This window comes from Eurosta solidaginis, chromosome X (genome assembly GCF_040869045.1).
Source record: "Eurosta solidaginis isolate ZX-2024a chromosome X, ASM4086904v1, whole genome shotgun sequence".
Lineage (NCBI taxonomy): Eukaryota > Metazoa > Arthropoda > Insecta > Diptera > Tephritidae > Eurosta > Eurosta solidaginis.
This window is the reverse complement of record NC_090324.1, coordinates 12,909,242-12,931,147: the sequence shown is the minus strand read 5'-3', so window position 1 is coordinate 12,931,147 and position 21,906 is coordinate 12,909,242. Positions and strand designations below refer to the sequence as shown.

The window sequence follows — 21,906 nt, the reverse complement described above, 5'->3', positions numbered from 1 at the left end:
ACAACCTTACATATTACTTTACAGTATTTCCGAAGTTTATCATTAGTCAAATTCTTTCCGTCACGTTTACAAATACATTGTTCGAAAAACAGTGATAGAGGGAAGGACAAAAAATGTTTCCACCGATCCCACCCTTTGCTAATAAACCTTCCGAGGTTTGAATATTAGCCTTCCATGATCCAATTACTATGTGCCCCAATGACGACAGAGATTTTGACACTCCCAAGGTACAAATCGAAACGGGTCGCTTTACGAAGCAGGAAGAAGGGGGAAGAATTCAATCCTCCTCATGGAAAATTTTAGTAGACAGGCACCTTTGGTAGTATATTAGTAGTAGCAATATATTTGTAAATGCCAACAGGTTTCAGAGGAAATAATTCATTTTCTAGTAAATATTTCGTGAATTGATAAAGGTTATGTTGGTTTAGAATTTTATCCAAAAAACACTATATCAAAATTTTGTTTCAAAACCTCCCTATGTGAGTAAAAGATCAATGCATTTTTCACATAAGATGGAGTCGATGAAAGGCATTCTGAGATAGGGCGACAGAAGGGTTAAGCTTGGTGCGGTCGTGCTACGCAGGGAGTATTCAATTTTGATTCGGAAATTTCGGAAAGCTCCATCACGTTAAGTATTCATGGAAGTGTTCCGATTCCTCAAATTCTCAATGGAGATGAATGTTCCGAACATAAGAAAGGAATAAGTTAACATGCTCAAATGTACTCATATTTCGTTATAGCATATCTACTATTTGCTAGTGACATTTTTATGTGAATCGGTTTACTGGCCGAGCTTTTGACGTTGAACGATGAATTGGTTTAGGTTTCGTATGGTCTTAGGTTTACGCAAGTGCGCGATTCCTTAAGGTCCGTGCTTTTCATAAAACCTATGTCCAGCCACACCAAAAGATCGTGGCATGGTTAATAAATTCATCACAAAATTAAAAAGTTGGCTAAGCAGTTATTCAGTTCAGTATATATCGGGTATTCATAAACTGATTTTTCTGATATTTCCACTACTAATATTTTTTCGAATAATAGGCATACCCATGGACAGATCACCACAGATGACGGGACAACAGTCTATATTGGTCTATGCAGTCTCTCCCTATAGATACTAGATTCGCAACCACTTGGTCACAACATCAAAAGTTCTCAAATGCACCAGAAATTAGGAAGTGCAATTGTCGTTACACGGTTGCACATTTGTGTTTTTAATAGTTATTTATTGTAGGTACACACATTTGTAACACATTTTAATTACAAAGTAAATCATATCGGATTTCCGGCAAATTTCAATTACCACCTAATTATTCTATGAGAGAAGCAAAAAAAAAACGTTGCGGTGCATAAACTAAATTTCATTGCTTTTTTAATTCAAAACTACACAAAATATTTCAGTATTAAAGAACTATGAGTGATCCTAGAACACATTATCTTAGTTGAGATAAATGTATTTTGACGAAAGCGTTATATCCATAGCATTATGTGCAACAACCGTGTAAAATGTTAACTCTTTAGCCGGAACTTTGAATTTGACGCTTTCATACAACTATACATGAAATTTCATATATGTATACCCCTACCCTCATATGTCTCACTTACCCAGTCTAGTTGATAAAAAGTGCCCGGGGCGTTTCAATCCACTTTGGCTTCTAAAATGAAAAAAAATTCAGCGGTATTCCTATACTGACTGAGATCCTGAATGATTGTGCCAAACGACGAACGAGCAGACGTAACCTCAAGTCCACCTTGTGCATCATTTAAATCATTGTCAAACTTTAACTTACCTGGAGTTCTACCTTTTGCGTTAGAATAATTAATAAACGCCTGATCATGCTCAAAACGTCAAAGAACAAATCCAATGCATGCTGCACTAAGTCACGATTGCCTGCGCGACATTTCTTCGCAATGTTCTGGGTATCAAACACCATTAAGGCGGCCATTACAAACACACCGATATAGAGTTGGGCCACCTGAACAAAATATTATTTCAGAAACATATTGAAAAGGCTTAGTATTGCCATGGTGTTTATGACACTGATTAAAAGTCCGAGGATAGTTGTTAGGTCTGCCCGTTGAATTATTGTTGACTGCTGGTGCTGCTATTGAACTAAGATTCAGTGGTCTGCCATTGCCTTTACGTAATTTATTCAGAGGATTGTCACCGCCGCCACATACGGCAACCAATACTCCCATAACAAATATACCAACAATGCCTTACATAGATACCTTTGATGATTTGGCTGACGCGTTACCTCAACGTTATCGAGCGGAAGAGAAAAAAATTGTCGTCTAAAGTTTTGTATCGCATGACAAATAAACTGATGGAACTTGATGATAAAAATGCGCAGTTCGGCATAATTTATGCATTGAAATTATTACTGCAAGACTTCAATTTCATTGATTCCCAACGTGAATGGATAGAATTTAATTTCATTGAAATAGGTCAAAGATTCTCGTATCACAATTATGTTACAGCCATAGACTTGGCATGCCAAGAATGATTTGATTGATGTTACGGGCAACCTAATGGCAGGTTACATACTGGCATCCACACTGACGGACGAACGTATGCTGCAACAACAGTTGGATCAGCCCTTGGTGCACGTGATGAAAATTCTCAATATTTACTATCATATTGTTACGCAACAAAAGCCTTTACTATTTGCGAAAGTGCAAAAAAGTGATTTGTTCCCTAATGCAAAGGAGTTGGCGTTGGTGCGAAGTGTAGGATATTTTGGAAGTGAATACATTTAACAAAACTGTACAATATTTTAAGAAGCGCTAATAATAGCTATAAGATAACGATAAATCAGGATTCAGCAGGTTATTAATTTCGCTACTCCAGACGTGCGTTTTCCACTGCCGCTGACGCCACCGCTTCCACCCGAACCAGTACAATTCACTTTGTCGAGCAACTCTGCAGCTGATGTTCCAGTAACAGAAGAAATGGTAGCACCGGTAGCACCACCACTGTTGCTCTTTATATCAGAAGTTGACCTTGAAGATTTATTTTCAGATATCGTTGAGCTATGCGTCTTTTCATGGGGACGCTTTTTCGCTGATATGCGACCTTCTTGTCAAGCTTTTAAAACGGCTCGTTTAAACGAACTAGTGCACAACCAACAGAGTAGCTTTCCATTAATTTTTTTGTTTTCATCCTGCTTATCGAAAGCACTTCGCTGCTTGCATTCATCACATTGTATCGCTGGGCCACATTATGCTTCATGCGTTGACAATCTTGTGCATTTTGAGTTTCCAAAAGCTGCTACTATTTCTAATATTCGCATGCATTTGGTTTACCATATTTGCCAAGTTGATACTCGCATTTTTTTGCAAGTGGTTTTCGACTTTCCTGTTGGTTGGAACTCAGAGCGACAGTAAGTACATTTTACCACCGACGTAACTACTCGACAATTCTTGCATAGCTGTTGACCAGCAGACAATTCCTCGAATGGGCGCTTGGAAAAACATTTCGAACAAGCAAACAGCATAGAACTCATAATATTAAAATATCGCTTTATATTTCAGTTTTGGTTATAGTTTTTCTGCCTGGACTAATTTCCGAAATAATTCTTTAGTATATTTCACTTTTCCAAAAGGACGCAAATCGCCAAATTACGTGTCAATTTAATTCACGCTAAAAATGAAATTTTATGAAATTTTTAATTTCAGAGTAATCGCAGAGTATTTTGGTACAATTCGTTGGTTCTGGGTGTTTTTCGTTTTCTTGCCAAATCGGCATACATTAACCCCAATTCGTCCGGGCCAAAGGAAACTGGTGGAAGTTCCTGTGGCTTTGGTAAGAATAGTGCTAAATCGCATGAGCAAATTGTGTGTGGAACGCCGCCATCAGTGGCAAGGTTCAAAATTTTCATAAATGAATGGTGATTGTACTAATAATACCTGAAAATAGAAAAAGCAATTAATTAATAAAAATTTGCAAATTTTACTATACGAACAGTAACTATACTCACCGCGTGTTTTAAATCAATGACATTTTTTTTCATTCAGGAAATGGCAAAGCGTAGCAGATATCAAAATCTCTACATTTAATGCTTGACTGTCAATGATTATTGCAATACAAACGTTAGGCCTGATGCGCAAGCATCTCGCGCACTACACGTCACGTACTACATGCCGCACTACACGCCACACTACACGTCACACATTACATGCCGCACGACATATCGAGCACAACACGCCACACATGTCACGTATTACATATATCGACCAATCATTCATTTGGTCGAGATTTAAAATACTTAATTCCACGAATCTCAAGATTATCGACAATACACGTCAAAATAATATTGAATGGTGGAAGTGCAACTCTGTAATACCTTTTCTGCCAGGTTTCGAACCGTTCCGTGTGGTGGCAGGCCACTTGTTGTGAAAACAAAGTTCGCCACAAATCAAAAATAAATCTTTAGGACTACTTCGGCGACATCTACCGACATAAAATAAATTATAAAATCCACGCCCATGCAAATGTGACTAGGAATTTAATCTAGGACCGTAAAATGACTAGTCAAATGACGTGGAATGACTAAAGCACCAGCCACATCGCATGGATGAGTGCTAAAGCCGTTTTTTCTTCGTTTCTTTGCGCGCATAAGTATTTACTTATGGTCTTTAATTTTATTTAAATTAAATTTTATTTCAATAAAATGTTTTTTTTGGATAATATATTAGAGATTATTTTTTTTTTTTTTGGTTACGCCACCCAAACAACATTCCGCCAACCTCAATTTGGGCATGATCAATGATATCAATATTCTTTCCGATCATGACCCGCTACCAAACTTTACTGGCCAAGTCAGAGGGAGGCGCAACGCGTTTCGACGTCGCTTGCCAGCTCTGCGGCAGGGACCATATTCTCCTCTGTCCCGAATATCGGAAAAAATCTTCAGAAGAGAGGTTGCGGGCAGTGCTTCTATATAAGTACTGTCCGAACTGTCTGTCACTCTTCCACCGGGTAAGCAAGTGTAGCAGCAAGTATCGCTGCAAGAGGTGCCAAGAGAAGCACCACACCACGCTTCATTTAGATGAGCTTCGGCCGGTATGCGACGAGACAGCCACAAATGGCGACGACAACACGTCCGACGACGCGATGTCAATCAACCTGTCGGGACCGGCTAAATCCTGTGCTCAACAGGTGGAGGAGGAAGAAATGGAGGAGGAAGAAAGAAGTAAAACGGAGACCACAAGACCGTCAACGGTCAACCATGGGATGCGCAGTTTCCGGTCGCTGTTACAGCATGAAAGAAGCACGGCGAAAGCAAACAAATGTCGAAACGAACGAGACAACTGGCGACACCGCGACATTGGACTCCAAGGAGGCCCGACCAAGTCGTCCAAACGCAGAAGACAGCAGCGGCGAGATAAATCGACGCCATACCATTCTGACGCCCAAAATATGCAAGCACTATCGCGTGGTACACCGGAAGGCTTCCGAACCGTCCGGCTGCTCCCAGCCCATCATGCGGTCTTTCGTGCCCATTGCGCCGACGGCCATCGTACGCGTCGAATCGCGTGGGCACCTACACTTGGTACGTGCGATCATTGATCCCTGCGCCACCAACACCATCGTCGATGCTAAGCTGGTACGCGATTTGCAGTTAGAGCTCCAAGGACCAGGGTAATGTACCCTTATTCTGCACGGCAAGTTCGGGTAAACGACTCGTGCCACTACCCAAGCCGCCGTGGTCAACGGCCACTATCGGTTGAGTCCGCCATCCAATGTGGATGCAAATGTTGCCGTTCCATTCGAATTTATGCGGCTTGCAGATCCGCAGTTCTACCGCTCATCACCAGTTCGTCTTACACTCGGCGCTGATCTATACGCCGAACTGATGGTGAGCGGAACGCCAGCAACAACAGTTGGCGGTCTCCTGACCCAACCGACCGTATTCGGGCTGGTAGTCTCAGGAGCCTGCCAAAAATAGGAGTGTTTCATAAGAACTAAGTAATTACAGCACGGAATTTAAAACCACGTACGTGTATTTAATAACATCTTTTCTTTTTCTTCACAGGACAACGAGACACGAAGTCCATCGTGCGACGTGCAGTGCTTGCAGTCCGCATCTGCACATCGACATAACGCCTTACTGGACGTGCGATCACGTGTCATTCCTTTTTTTCCTTTTAATTTTTTTTCTTTGTTGCTTACGGCAAGGGGGCCGGTATGTTTAGGCCACAGGCCTAAATATATCTCACCCCCCCCCCCCCCCCCCTCGTAACATAACTTTCTTTGTTTATTTTTCTTCGTTACTACCACCCGCATATTCTTGTGATCACTATACACACAGGCATGTGTGAGTGGTGGTACGTATGTATCTCAGATGTTTACCGCTGTGAGCCCGCGGTACAGCAACTTTGTTGCCGGGACACCCAACGAAGGAGCTGTATCGTGGGTTCATCGGCTCATGTGGAAAAGAGTCTCGTCCTCTTTTAATCCAGCAGCCAGCAAAGGAACACGTAATCACACGCTCACGTAAGTTGCCAATTTCCCAAAAAACATATTTAACAATTTCCAAAAATATATTTAATATTTTTAAACTTTTCACAACATTTGTTAACATTTTCCTTGACACTTGTTGTATTTATACACATTGAATAAAAAAACACTGTGAATTCCTTTTATTAATACGAAACCTTTTTGGTGCTTTTATTTTTCTTCCCCTTTTTTCGCCTAACTAATCTTTAACAAATACGTGGGTGCGCACCGTTGCCACCACGCATTTGTCCAGCAGTCGTTGAAAATATCATGATGAAATTTGCCAGGAACGTTACTCCTATTACTATATGCTTAATAAAAATTAGCAAAATCGGAGAAGGATCACGCCCACTTTAAAAAAAAAAATTTTTTTAAAGTAAAATTTTAACAAAAAATTTAATATCTTTACAGTATATAAGTAAATTATGTCAACATTCAACTCCAGTAATGATGTGGTGGAACAAAATACAAAAATAAAAGACAATTTCAAAATTGGCGTGGCTCCGCCCTTTTTCATTTAATTTGTCTAGGATACTTTTAATGCCATAATTCGAACAAAAATTGACCAATCCTTGTAAAATTTGGTAGAGGCTTAGATTGTAGGACGATAACTGTTTTCTGTGAAAAAGGGCCGTTAACACGATAACTTGAGCAAAAATCGATATATCTTTATCTGAACTCACTTTGTAAATAAAATAAATAAATAAACTCACTTTGTATTGGTGTAAAAAATGGCCGAAATCCGACTATGACCACGCCCACTTTTGCGATATCGAAAATTACGAAAAATTAAAATAATGCCATAATTATATACCAAATACGAAAAAAGGGATGAAACATGGTAATTGTATTGTTCTATTGACGCAAAATATAAATTTAGAAAAAAAATTGGTAAAATGCGTGTCACACCTACCATATTAAGTAGAAGAAAATGAAAAAGTTTTGCAGGGCGAAATCAAAAGCCCTTGGAATTTTGGAAGGAATACTGTTCGTGGCATTACATATATAAATAAATTAGCGGTACCCGACAGATGAAGTTCTGGATCACCCTGGTCCACATTTTGGTCGATATCTCGAAAACGATTTCACATATACAACTAAGGGCCACTCCCTTTTAAAACCCTCATTAATACCTTTAATTTTATACCCATATCGTACAAACACATTCTAGAGTCACCCCTGGTCCACGTTTATGGCGATATCTCGAAATGGCGTCCACATATAGAACTAAGGCCCACTCCTTTTTAAAATACTCATTAACACCCTTCGTTTGATACCCATATCGTACAAAAAAATTCTAGAGTCACCCCTGACCCAACTTTATGGCGACATCTCGAAAAGACATCCACCTATATAACTAAGGCCCACTCTCATTTAAAATACTCATTAACACCTTTACTTTGATATCCATATCGTACAAACAAATTCTAGAGTCACCCTGGCCCACCTTTATGGCGATATCGCGAAAAGGCGCCCACATATAGAACTAAGGCTCACGCCCTTTTAAAATACTCATTAACACCTTTCATTTGATACCCATATCGTACAAACAAATTCTAGAGTCACCCCTGGTCCACCTTTATTGCGATATCTCGAAAAGGCGTCCACCTATAGAACTAAGGCCCACGCCCTTTTAAAATACTCATTAACACCTTTCATCTGATACCCATATTGTACAAACAAATTCTAGGGTCACCCCTGGTCCACTTTTATGGCGATATCTCGAAAAGGCGTTCACTTATAGAAATAAGGCCCACGCCCTTTTAAAATACTCATTAACACCTTTCATTTGATACCCATATTGTACAAACAAATTCTAGAGTCACCCCTGGTCCACTTTTATGGCGATATCTCGAAAAGGCGTTCACTTATAGAAATAAGGCCCACGCCCTTTTAAAATACTCATTAACACCTTTCATTTGATACCCATATTGTACAAACAAATTCTAGAGTCACCCCTGGTCCACTTTTATGGCGATATCTCGAAAAGGCGTTCACTTATAGAAATAAGGCCCACGCCCTTTTAAAATACTCATTAACACCTTTCATTTGATACCCATATTGTACAAACAAATTCTAGAGTCACCCCTGGTCCACTTTTATGGCGATATCTCGAAAAGGCGTTCACTTATAGAAATAAGGCCCACGCCCTTTTAAAATACTCATTAACACCTTTCATTTGATACCCATATCGTACAAACAAATTCTAGAGTCACCCCTGGTCCACCATTATAGCGATATCTCGAAAAGGCGTCCACCTATAGAACTAAGGCCCACGCCCTTTTAAAATACTCATTAACACCTTTCATCTGATACCCATATTGTACAAAAAAATTCTAGAGTCACCCCTGACCCAACTTTATGGCGACATCTCGAAAAGACATCCAACTATAGAACTAAGGCCCACTCCTTTTAAAATACTCATTAACACCTTTCATTTGATACCCATATTGTACAAACAAATTCTAGAGTCACCCCTGGTCCACTTTTATGGCGATATCTCGAAAAGGCGTTCACTTATAGAAATAAGGCCCACGCCCTTTTAAAATACTCATTAACACCGTTCATTTGATACCCATATTGTACAAACGAATTCTAGAGTCACCCCTGGTCCACGTTTATGGCGATATCCCGAAAAGGCGTTCACCCATAGAACTAAGGTCCATTCCCTTTTAAACCACTTATTAACACCTTTCGTTTGATACCCATATTGTACAAACGCATTCTAGAGTCAACCCTGGTCCACCTTTATAACGATATTTCGAAAAGGCGTCCACCTATAGAACTAAGGCCCACTCCCTTTTAAAATACTCATTAACACCTTTCATTTGATACCCATATAGTACAAACAAATTCTAGAGTCACCCCTGGTCCACCTTTATGGCGATATCTCGAAAAGGCGTCCACATATAGAACTAAGGCCCATGCCCTCTTAAAATACTCATTAACACCTTTCATTTGATACCCATATTGTACAAACAAATTCTAGAGTCACCCCTGGTCCACTTTTATGGCGATATCTCGAAAAGGCGTTCACTTATAGAAATAAGGCCCACGCCCTCTTAAAATACTCATTAACACCTTTCATTTGATACCCATATTGTACAAACAAATTCTAGAGTCACCCCTGGTCCACGTTTATGGCGATATCCCGAAAAGGCGTTCACCCATAGAACTAAGGTCCATTCCCTTTTAAACCACTTATTAACACCTTTCGTTTGATACCCATATTGTACAAACGCATTCTAGAGTCAACCCTGGTCCACCTTTATAACGATATTTCGAAAAGGCGTCCACCTATAGAACTAAGGCCCACTCCCTTTTAAAATACTCATTAACACCTTTCATTTGATACCCATATCGCACAAACAAATTCTAGAGTCAGGCCTGGTCCACCTTTATGGCGATATCCCTAAATGGCGTCCATCTATAGAACTATGGCCCACTTCCTCTTAAAATAGTCTTTAATACCTTCCATTTGATACACATGTTATACAAAAACATTCCAGGGTTACCCTAGGTTCTCTTTACAAAATGGTGATTTTCCCTTACTTTGTCTTCACAGCTCTCAACTGAGTATGTAATGTTCGGTTACACCCGAACTTAACCTTCCTTACTTGTTAAATTTTTTTTTGGGTTTATTTAATTTTTTTCATTTTACACCAATTTTATTTTAACTAATTTCTAACTTCCAAAAATTAAAATTTTTTTTTTCTACCTATTTATTTTTTTATTCATTTAATTTTTTATTCAATTTTAGCCTGCATTTTAAAGAGATTATTAGGGAAACTTCGCTCAACTTACGTGTAACAAAAGAGGTAAATAAAAATTGGAAAAATGCTGTGCATTTAAATTTGACTAAGTTTTAGTTTCAAACGTGAATCTTTTTTTTTCTCGGAAAAAGAATGGAATAATCAACAATTTAAACATTCAGCAAAAGAAACAATACGGAATTTAATTAAATAAACTGTACCTTAGTACTTACCGGTGGCAGGGTGTCCAACGAAATTTCCTTTTCGTTGTTGGTTAGCTTGTACTTTACAATTGTGCAGCTTGAACGGAATTGAAACCGTTTTCCGAAAACTACGACATTTTTTTTGTCTTTTTTAATGAAAATTTTTATTTTTTTTCACTTGATCGGCACTATACTTTACTTTAGCTTTTCCGCGGCACGCCCACGCACTTTAAATCCAACTTTTGCAATGATTTTCTGAGCTTCAGCTCAATCGTGCGCATACCCCGGTTCGTATCTAAAGGTAGCTAAGCGTGGGGCAGTTGAGGGCGAGCAGTTTAATGTGAGTTATAAGGGAGTAATTTGATGTGCTTGTATGCGTATGAGTCGTGGCACAGTGAATGACGTACCCGACTCACACGTTTGGGGTTGCGGGTTCAAAGCCCACTGCAAGCATTTTTTTAAATTTATTATCTTTTTTTTTATTTTATAAATTACTATTTTAATGGACTGTATGTTATTTTACTTTGTTTATGGTGTATTTAAAATACGGGACGATGCAAAGCATCGGTACACCTTATTTATGATATCTTTATTTTAATGTATTTGTTTGTTATTTTTAAATTTATTTAGAGAGAGGTCACTATGTACCTGTTAGACCTTGTATTTATTCATTGGGGGCGAGCACTGGGGGCTCCAAGGTATTGGCTGCGGGATGAGCCACCTTGTTTTGCTTTGAAAACCCCCTTTGTATTTATTCATTGGGGGCGAGCGCTGGGGGCTCTGAGGTTTCGCTCTAATGAGCCACCTCATCTTCTATTTGAAGAACCTCTTGTATTTATTCATTACGGGCGAGCATTGGGGGCTCTGAGGTTTCGCTCTAATGAGCCACCTCATCTTCTATTTGAAGAACCCATAAAAAATGTGATATGGAGGCGAGAACTGGGCTCTGAGGTATTGGCACCCCATCTTCTACTCGAAGAAGCTCAATTTTAAATTAAAAACTAAAACTATATCTTTAGAATATTTCACTAACAAGTTGAGAATTACAAGCACACTCAATGGCTAATGAAACAAACGAAAGAAAAAAAGTCATAGTTTAAGTCGCTTAAACAAAAGGGAATTTCCTACCACTTTCACTCAATTCACACCCACGCATGTGCAGTTGCATTTCGTTTTTGCGCATGCACACATTCATACCTGTACATGTAGGCCTCCTTCCACTAATGTTGCGCAACACGCGCAGATACCTGGTTGAGATACATTTTATCGATAATGGTGTAACGCAAGAACAGTACGGTTGCCGGCGACATATGTATCTATGTATCTTAAAGCTAGCTTAACAAAGAGGAAAAAAAAGAAAAACAAACTTAAGCTTATGCGCCTAATCCGCTAAGCAAAAATAAAACAAACATTTTTTTTAACAAAAACCAATAAACAAATAAAAATAAAAATAAAATTAAAATATTAATCCAAAGAAAAGAAGAAAAACGAAAAAATTGTTAACAATGAAGAAGAAAAAAAAGAAAACCAAAATTTGTCACCTTTTTAATTTTCCTAATTTTTTGTCCCTTTTTATACTCAGTTGAGCAGAGCTCGCAGAGTATATTAAGTTTGATTGCATAACGGTTGGTTTTACAGGTATAAAGGAATCGAGATAGATATAGACTTCCATATATCAAAATCATCAGGATCGAAAAAAAATTTGATTTAGCCATGTCCGTCCGTCCGTCCGTCCGTTAACACGATAACTTGAGTAAATTTTGAGGTATCTTGATGAAATTTGGTATGTATATTCCTGAGCACTCATCTCAAATCGCTATTTAAAATGAACGGTCTATAACCACGCCCACTTTTTCGATATGGAAAATTTCGAAAAACCGAAAAAGTGCAATAATTAATTACCAAAGACAGATAAAGCGATGAAATTTGGTATGTGAGTTGAACTTATGACGCAGAATTGAAAATTAGTAAAATTTTGGACAATGGGCGTGGCACCGCCCACTTTTAAAAGAAGGTAATTTAAAACTTTTGCAAGCTGTAATTTGGCAGTCGTTGAAGATATCATGATGAAATTTGGCAGGATCGTTACTCCTATTACTATATGTACGCTTAATAAAAATTTGCAAAATCAGAGAAGGACCACGCCCACTTTTAAAAAAAAAATTTTTTTTAAGTAAAATTTTAACAAAAATTTAATATCTTTACAGTATATAAGTAAATTATGTCAACATTCAACTCCAGTAATGATATGGTGCAACAAAATACAAAAATAAAAGAAAATTTCAAAATGGGCGTGGCTCCGCCCTTTTTCATTTAATTTGTCTAGGATACTTTTAATGCCATAAGTCGAACAAAAATTTACCAATCCTTTTGAAATTTGGTAGGGGAATAGATTTTATGACGTTAACTGCTTTCTGTGAAAATCGAAATCGGCGAAATCGGTTGAAGCCACGCCCAGTTTTTATACACAGTCGTCCGTCTGTCCTTCCGCATGGCCGTTAACACGATAACTACAGCAAACATCCACATATCTTTACTGAACTTAGTTCACGTACTTATCTGAACGCACTTTATCTTGGTGTAAAAAATGAACGAGATCTGACTATGACCACGCCCACTTTTTCGATATCGAAAATTCCGAAAAATGAAAAATTCCCCATAATTCTATACCAAATAGGAAAAAAGGGATTAAACATGGTAATTGGATTGGTTTATTGACGCGAAATATAACTTTGGAAAAAACTTTGCAAAATGGTTGTGACACCTACCATATTAAGTAGAAGAAAATGAAAATGTTCTGCAGGGCGAAATAAAAAACCCTTGAAATATTTGCAGGTATTACATATATAAATAAATTAGCGGTATCCAACAGATGATATTCTGGGTCACCCTGGTCCACATTTTGGTCGATATCTGGCAAACGCCTTCACATATACAACTACCACTACTCCCTTTTAAAACTCTCATTAGTACCTTTAATTTGATACGAATTTCGTATAAACACATTCTAGAGTCACCCCTGGTCCACCTTTATAGCGATATCTCGAAGAGGCGTCCACCTACAGAACTAAGCCCCACGCCCTTTTAAAATACTCATTAACACCTTTCATTTGATGCCCATATCATACAAACATATTCTAGAGTCACCCCTGGTCCACCTTCATGGCGATATCTCGAAAAGGCGACCACCTATACAACTACAACCACTCCCTTTTAAAACCCTCATTAATACCTTTAATTTGATACCCATATCGTACAAACACTTCCTAGAGTCACCTCTGGTCCACCTTTATGGCGATATTTCGAAACGGCGTCCACCTATAGAACTAAGGCCCACTGCCTTTTAAAATACTCATTAACACCTTTCGTTTGATACCCATATTGTACAAACGCATTCTAGAGTCACCCCTGGTCCACCTTTATGGCGATATCTCGAAAAAGCGACCACCTATACAACTACCACCACTCCCTTTTAAAACCCTCATTAATACTTTTAATTTGATACCCATATCGTACAAACAAATTCTAGGGTCACCAGGTCCACCTTTATGGCGATATCTCGAAACGGCGTCCACCTATGGAACTAAGGATCACTTCCTTTTAAAATACTCATTAGCACTTTTTTTTTTGATACCCATATTGTACAAACAAACTCTAGGATCATCCCTGGTTCATCTTTATGACGATATCTCGAAACGGCGTCCACCTATGGAACTAAGGATCACTCCCTTTTAAAATACTCATTAGCACCATTTTTTCGATACCCATATTGTACAAACAAATTCTAGGGTCACCCCTGGTTCACCTTTATGGCGATATCTCGAAAAGGCGACCACCTATACAACTACCACCACTCCCTTTTAAAATACTCATTAGCACCTTTTTTTTGATACCCATATTGTTCAAACAAATTCCAAAGTCAACCCTGATCCACCTTTATGGCGATATCCCTAAATGGCGACCACCTATAAAACTATGGCCCACTCCCTCATAAAATACTCTTTAATGTCTTTCATTTGATACACATGTCATACAAACACATTCCACGGTTTCCCTCAGTTCATTTTCCTACATGGTTATTTTCCCTTATGTTGTCACCATAGCTCTCAACTGAGTATGTAATGTTCGGTTACACCCGAACTTAACCTTCCTTACTTGTTTATTTTTGAAACCTTTTGTAATAACAGTATAAAGTAAAATTTTTAATTTTTATTTTAATCTTCCCCACTAATCATAATTTGTAATCCACTGACACATTAACAAATTAACATCGCTAGAAAGGCGAAACTCCTAAACTAAAACAGTAACGCTAGTTTAATGATAACCAATCTAATCTTAAGAATTCCGCTTACTAATAATACCTTCCTACTATCAATAACATTTTTCTTTTTAATTAAATAGATAACCGTAACTTACTTAGAACATAACAACTACTAACTACATTAAATTAGAATTAACATCATGCCTTGCAGATTCCCACTGCTGGCATCAGCCATCAGCGTACTACACATATTTAACTACAAGGCCCCAATAATAACCATCCAGAGCGGAGATGGGTGGATCATAGGGGGCTCATTCAAACTCATACACGTCATCTACCTACAAAAATATACCGCGATGGTGACCCAAATGGATAAATTAGCAAGTAATCTAATCAAACGAATCGACGAGCAACTCTTAGCCCAGCACTACATCAACCAAACACTCGAACGACTCGGAGAGTTGATGGGAAGCATAAGCAAGACTAGAGTCACCCGATCCATTGGCTGGATTGGGTCAGCATGGAAATGGCTGGCAGGATCGTCTGACGCAACAGATTGGATTAACATCCTCCACAACCAAAACCAGATAATAGCGAACAACAACCAGCAATATAAGGTCAACAGTAAGCTATTCACAACCACCGAAGAAGTATTGAAACGAATTGAAGAAGTGGTGAACCGCACAAACTACGTAGTAAAGGAAATAGAAGGAATCGAATTCGAGCAAAGCGCACTTCGCAACATCGTCCTCGTTCACGAAGAGGTCAATGAATTTGTGCGAGCATGTCAATTGGCAAAGCGAGGAATTATTCATACCAACTTGTTAGACATAGACGAGGTGAACCAAATCCTATCCGAAACAGAAACCCTCCCATACCAGAATGTAATTGAGAAAATCGAATATGGCCAACCATCGGTCCTCACAAACGGGACACTTCTACTCTACGTGCTATCGATGCCGAAAGTGACGGCCAATAAACACAATCTTCTGATTACCCGCGCTGGAATCTACGCTGGTAAACAAGTGGACCTACCGTTTCACAGAATTCTGGTCAATCAAGATGAGGCATACGGGTTGACGAAGGATTCCATGGTTATCGGCTCATCCACAGTATGCAGCTCCGAGTCCTTGATTGCGCTGGAAGAAAGCAGCTGCCTGTCTGAATCTTAAAAGGTGGGTCTGCTAGTTGTCAATTTATTAGACGAAACGGATCCCATATTGAGCTGGTAAACGAAAACACCATTTTCATTTAAAACTACCAGGGCATAATAAGGAGCAACAATGCCACAAATACTATTAATGGCACATACGTAATTCAATTCAACGATCAGGAATTTTCCTGCAATGAAGCTGTTACCGTACACGCCCTCCCAGCCGTACTTTCTAACATAATAAAACATACCATTAAATTCATCACAATGGAGAATGTTAAGTATCTAGGCTATGTCAATGAAAAAATCAATTTGTCTAACATTACAAAGGCTACCTCGATTTGCGCAATAGCCCTTATTGCCGGAACGCTGTGGAGATGTTACACAAAGAAACTAGACCTTCCACCGGTTCAAATTCCTACGCATTTGACGGGAAACATTAACATAAATAGAATCCCCAAAGGCAAATCTGCACCTGAATTTTATCGGTCAGATCCTAGCCTGCCTGTCACAAGCGTCAGTACTAAATCATCACCAGAAGGTCGCAATCACTCTTTACAAAATTTCTACCCTCACGCTTTTCGACATTTGATCTACGATACGCAGATCTTTAAAGGGGGAGGAGTTACACGCATAGGTACCATAATACCACGCAACGGCACACCCTACGATCATGTTGCTAAGCGTGTGACTTATTTCGTTCAATAGAATAAAGTCGCTGACGCGGCACACGCGCAACCATCGATCAGGTCACCTTACGTTAGCTATGGGAATCGCACGCTAAGCAATTCCTGTCTACACGCGCGAGCAGTTCTGGGTAAAGCATGGGAACTGCAATGTAAACATTTTAGTTAGGTTAAGAAGTTATTTAAGTAAGTTGCAACATATGTTTAGGGCAGTAGTTAATTAGCGTGCAAGTGGCACGAATAAAGAAGTTGTGACGTTTAATCTGAAATCATTCCTTGTTTCAATTCACAAGTATCGGAGGACAGTGAGTTCCTCCGCACCTTTACATTTTTTACATCTCCCCCGATATGGGAGATAACTTCCATAAAAACCATAGCCAAAACCCCATTTGAGCACAATCTTTTTAAATTATAAAAAGAGCGTACGGCTGACAACATATAAACCTTCATAGCAGATATATGCGATGACCAACTTAGATTTTGGTCAATTATAACTCCTAAATATTTGAAATTTGAGACAACTTCGATCTTAAAGCATTTACTGACACAGTTTATTGTCTCGTTAAAACTGAGTGTAAAGCTATGTTGAGAACAATTATTAGCGCAAAATTTGTGTCTCTTACAATTGGAAACATGAAAGATAATATCATTCCTTGCTGGTTCCTTTCCACATAAGTTAAAATATATTATCTTTGTTTTACTGCTTACGACGAGTTTATGGGTTGCGAACCAAGTTCTTAACAAAAAGACATCGTGGTTAATATCAACATTAAGATTAAAAGAATTTTTTGAACCATATTAGAGGCCAGGTCATCAGCAAAGGCTGTAACTTTACCAATTAGTGGCAATGAGAATACCGAATTTATGTAAATTAAAAACAAAATTGGCCCAAGGACCGAACCCTGTTTAGTTTTAGATCTGGGTTCGCTTAGAATATTATTAACTTTAACTCTCTGAACTATGCTCGTTAAGTATGACTCAAGCCAACTAAGAAAGTTACCATGAAAACCTGCCGAACTGAGCTTATTCATTAAAATACTAGTAAAATAGTAAAATTATAAAACTAATTGATTTTAATTTAAAATTCGTTCATCAAGTTTTACAATTAACACGAAAACTGAAAAAATTATATCAAATATTTCAAAGCTTGCTTATTTTTTTTGCCAAGATCTCTAGACCGATTTACAGTAGATCAGTTTACAGTTGATTTGTTTACAGTCGGCCTTTCCTGATTAATTGATACGACCTCGTATCAGTTTACATCTTCACCTTCGGATTCATCTTCTGTACAACGTATGTCGTCGGTTTCTGTTGGTTCACAGTAACGCATTAATTTATCTGAAGCATAAACAGATTTTTATGGTCGTTGTTTGCGTCTACTTCCCGGCAAATCTTGGATTATATATTGGTCCCGATCGAGCACTTTACCAATTTCAAAAAGTTCTTTATAACGTGGTTCAAGCTTTCGTGAACAACCTGTACATGGCGGTGCGTTCTCTGCTAGAACTAAATCACCTTCTTTATATACAAGTGGTATTCGATGATGGCTGTCAAATCGTTGTTTTGCTTTTAAACGTTTTTCATTGATTCGCATAGCAGCCTCTTTTCGAACGTGTTCTATTTCACAATTTATTTGAATATCATCATTGAGAGCAAGAATAAGTTTATTTTTCAAAATATCTCGGGGTGTAAAATTGAAAAGTAGTTCGTGTGGCATTTTATTAGTAGTTCCGTTTCGCATGGTATTGATAGACTATTGAATTTTGCTTAATTCATTATCCCATTTATCGTATGCAGTCGTAGATGGTAAAAGCATTGACAGAACCGTTCGATTTGTACGCTCTGCATGGCATTCGCACGAGGAGTTTGCACTGCATTTAAAATATGCTCAATAGCATTTTCCTGACAATACTGTTGGAATTGTTTGGATGTAAACGGTGGTCCGCAGTCAGTTACAATACTTTCTGGTATTCTAGCATAACTGCTGATTTCTTTCAACAGCTCAACAACATGTGTAAGGGTAAAATCCCAAAAATTATATTTTTAAAAATCATCTGGCAACATTGCAACATCGTTGCTCACAATGATATTTAATTGTGAATACCATAAATAGAAAGAATAAAAGATTGTATATACTTTAGGTATTCGGCTGCTGAATATAGCATGGAAGAGTGAAAAAGATGTGGGGTGAAACATGAAAATGACGATTGGCAATGATGGCTCGGTATTTTCATGTTTCACCGTCATCTTCATGGGCATTCTCATTTTTTCGGCACAGACATCGGACGCATCCATTATATTTAAATTAAAATTATTATAATATACATATATATTATAAAATTAAAAAGTTATTAAATAAAGTTATATTGTGGAAAAAGTGAGTAGAGTTTTTAATGACGAATAAGTGTGGCGTAAGAGACCGCCACGTAAAAATTTTTATGGTGTGAATTCCAGTGCGTGGTGTTCGACATAAAATTTAATAAAATCAATAAAACTAATAAAACTACAAGTTCTAAAACAAATTCATTAAATCTACGATTCCTAAAACAAATTTAATAATTTTCTAAATAAAATTCAATAAAAGTACAATACATAATTTTCTATATAAAATTTTAATAAATTACCATCGATTTTCTAACTAAAATTCAACAAATCTTCAATATACAATTTACTAAATAAAATTTACTAAACTACGTTATAATTTCCTACATTAAAATTTAACAAACTCACAACACAACTTTCTAAATTAAAACCTAACAAATTACGACATATTCTCTTAAATCAAAATTCAACAAAATTATTCAAAATTTAACAAATTCTGAAAAACCAATGGGCCTGTACATAACGGCACTCGCCCACGCCACGCATAACGGCACCCAAAAACAAAAACACACAATGCAACGCAATTTTCCACCACCACCAACTTTAACACGCAAAGACGAAAATCAGTAACAACACCAGCAGCGAAATAAGACTGCGAGCGCAGCGGCAGCAGCGGACGCCAGCAGCAGTGACCAGAAGAAGACAAAATAAGTATATATACCTATATGCATTTAACATTTTTTTGCCTACGGGTATTTTTCTTACGCATATATGTATATATATTAAAACATTAAAACTTTTATAAAATTCGGAGCCTTCGCATTTCAATTAAAATAATTTCGTATTTCATATAAATTTTGAATTTTTGATATAACCGTGGTTTGTAGAAAACCAATTGAATTTTTTATAAAGGTGGTTTGTTAAAGACCAATTAACTTTTTCGATATATGCGGTGGTTCCGTTAAAAACCAAGTAACTTTTTTTGAAATATGCGGTGGTTCTGTTAAAAACAAATAATTTTTTTAATACATGCGGTGGTTCCATGAAAAACCAACTAAAATTGTTTTGATATAAGCGGTTGTTCCGTGAAAAACCAAATTATATTTTGTGAATATTGAATATGATTATCACATTTTGAGAATTTTACCAATTCATACCTATATACTTTTGTGACATTTTAAATTCACTTACTTTTTACAGATTTTTCATACAAGTTTACTGCAATTTTAATTAATTCTTCCAATAAATAGTTAAATACTTCTTTAGTGACTATTCACCTTCAAATCAGTTCTCTTAAACAAATTTTTTTTTCTTTTTCCTCAACATTTCAGCTTCAAATATAAATTCAGACATTTAAATAAGTACTTCGTTAATTTCATAGTTTGAACTGAATTATTTGTGCTATTCTGATAACTACATATGTACCTTAGAAGTGGTAAGCAAGTGCAAAAAAATTCAGACTCAGAATCCGATTCCGATAATTCAGCCTCAAGCTACAAAAGTTTAGATTCATCTTCGACCGAAGAAGTCACAAACCACGAAAATAGATTTTCTTTGTCAACAGATTTTCCAGGCTTCGAAAATTCTTCCAGTAAAAATCTAATTTCTAATTTAGCTTCAAATCTTAACGATTCAAATTGTGCAGAATTAACTTCAACTTTTTCTACTTTAAAATCAGAGCTTAACGACTTAAATAATACAACCTTAGTTAACATCTCTTCTAACGTAAACCCAGATCTTAACGATCCAATTAATACAAACGTGGCCTCACTTCCTTCTAATTCAGCTTCAGATCTTAACAATCAAATCATGGCAACACTTGAGGAAAATAGAATTTTCATTAGCTCATGTGCTAATTCTATTAGAGAAAACTACAGTGGTGATCCTCTAGCACTTGATTCTTTTATAGACAAAATTGAACTACTTGAACAGTTAGCTACTGCAGATTTAACTAATACCTTTATAGCGTTTTTAAAATCAAAACTTGAGGGTAAAGCCCGTGAATCAATCGCAAGACAAGTAACTTCAGTCAGTGAAATTAAAATAGCTCTACGTAGTAGGATCAAACCAGACAACTCGAAAGTTGTAGCAGGGAAAATTGCAGCGTTGCACGTTAACAATAACAATTATACAGATTTTGCCAAAAAAGTTGAAGATTTAGCTGACTCACTTGAGCGGTCTCTTATTATTGAAAGGATCACTCAAGCGAAAGCTCATGAAATGGCAGTCGAACAAACGGCTAACGTGTGTCGTTTAAACGCAAAATCCAATTTAGTCAAAACCATTTTAGCCTCAACGGCATTTACTGATCCGAAAGACGTAGTAGCGAAATTAATTGTACAATAAAACAACGAAGTAACTGAGCGTCAGGTTTTACCTTTTCGATCACGTGGTAACAACACATTCAGAAATTCCCGTGGTAGTTATCGAGGCTTTTACCCAAACCGTAGAAATAATAGCTCATTTTCATACAACGGCAACCGTAACTGCAGCAATAATTAAAGATATAGGAATTATAACAGAAATAGATGCCAAAATAGTAGCAATAGTAATACACGTTCAAATACAAATGCTAATTCAAACAATAGTAACAATAGAGGTAACAATGTGAGATCAACCAACGGTAGAGGTAGATACGCAAACGTTCGCGCTTTAAACGCGAGTGCCCCTCAGGAGCGAACACTGTGGGAGGATGAACTAACCGAGTAAGCGAATTTCCCTCACCAATAGGCATCTACTGTTTAAATTTAAATTATTCAGATTTCATAGAAATACAACTTAACGAGTCACGAAAATTTTGTTCTTTCCTAGTACAAACTCAAGCCGACATTTCTCTAATAAAAAATATCATGTATAGACAGTAACATTTCCTTAAATACAAACGACATTATTAACATTACCGGTGTCACTTCCAGTTCAGTTTCCACTTTAGGTAAAATTACTGTAAATTTAAAATTTTCTAACTTTTCTATTAAACATGCTTTACATGTAGTAAATGAAGACTTTAATATTCCATCCGATGGCATA

At 37.5% G+C, this 21,906-nt stretch overlaps 1 protein-coding gene and 1 pseudogene across 10 annotated transcripts in view; both read right to left on the bottom strand.

Annotated features, from left to right (window-relative positions):
• Positions 1–21,906, bottom strand: part of LOC137234572 (plasma membrane calcium-transporting ATPase 2-like) — a 2,440,841-nt gene that overhangs the window by 1,285,125 nt on the left and 1,133,810 nt on the right. The gene's annotated exons all lie outside the window — the stretch shown is intronic.
• LOC137234351 (protein FAM76A pseudogene) lies at positions 2,823–3,616 on the bottom strand (annotated as a pseudogene).